Source organism: Populus euphratica, unplaced genomic scaffold (assembly GCF_000495115.2).
Source record: "Populus euphratica unplaced genomic scaffold, PopEup_1.0 scaffold2797.1, whole genome shotgun sequence".
Classification (NCBI taxonomy): domain Eukaryota; kingdom Viridiplantae; phylum Streptophyta; class Magnoliopsida; order Malpighiales; family Salicaceae; genus Populus; species Populus euphratica.
Window position 1 is genome coordinate 17,105 of NW_011502590.1, and position 1,495 is coordinate 18,599.

Sequence of the window (1,495 nt, forward strand, 5' to 3'; positions counted from 1 at the left end):
TATTGTGTTTTTCTTTTACTAATAAATGTTTTTTATTCAAGTGTAGCTACCATATTTGTCATCTTAGAACAAGAGCTTGAGTGTCTTTTATTTTCATAAATAAATTTAAATCCATGATCGATATCAATTGATGTTGATCTTTTTTGAAATTTTTATCAAATTATGAATCACCCACTGTGACCTCATTTAATTAACCAAATAAGTATATTCTCTTTGTTGGTGAAATATAAATCCATGGAATATAAAAGGGTTGAGATTTCTTTGCTAGAAAGTAATTTATAGGGCATTGATCTTTCCAATTACAAGTTGAGACAGTCATCAATAAGGTGGTTGGTTCATGTAATTGGTCTAAGACTATCTATACATTTATGAAATAAGCGGTACCTTGTGAGTGATCATGCCCATGTTATATTATACTTGTGATGATATCTCTTATGTGGGTATGTGATATTTGGGGTGAGATTGAGTACTTCTAAACATTTATATTGAAGCTCTTGTTATTTTAGAAAATCTTAGGAATTACTTTAGATATGTATAAGCCCATGGATTATAGATTTATTTTGACATAACTCATTTTGTATTAGAGTTAATTGATCAGACTTCGCTTGCACAATTCAATTTTTTGCTATAATCATTATGATATTATTGTGACAAGTTGTATTTAATGTGTCTTTCATCTCCATCAAAGAACCTTCAGATCAATGTTAGAAAATTTTAACTTATATTATGATACTCATATAGGAGCCAAAAATATATTTGACATGACAATTGTTGAGATGTGCTTTGGATTTTCTTGAATAAATTTCTATATTGTGTCCTTTTTAACTATTTGTACTCAATAAACAACTCAAATTTTGATGTTATTGAGAATCAACAACAATAAAAAAAAACTTTATAAATTAGTAATAGTCTAACTATTAGGGTTAATGTATAAGCAATATAGATCTAGAGAGCTTTCCATTTGTGATCTCCAATCCCTTGGTTTCCATAGAAATCTAGAGAATGTTTTGAAAGATCTTGAAACTGTTTGTAAAGGGTCTACAAACAACCTTTAAACTCTTGTCTTTAATATATTTATAAATAAGAACATTTTTTTGTAATATAAATCCTCTATTTATACTGAGTAAAAACATTCAATAATAGTTTTATCTTCACTATTTTATGTATTTTTAACCATTTTAACCGTAGAATCTATTTCTTTTCTCACCATTACACCTCTATTATATATCATCTATTACTTATCGATATCATATATTACTTATTGATTGATAATCCTTGTAAGGATGATGTTACAATGATTAAAGGTCATTTTATATTCCAACCTATTCTGAGCCAAAACATTCATTTTTGTATTATTTCTACTCATTAAAACACAAGAATTAAATTGGAGAATCTTTTTATTAAGGTTTAAGACCATTGCATAGTTGATATTTAGCTTACTTCTACATGTAGCTAATTCCTATTTTTTTTTTTTTAATATTATGGTTGGTCACCT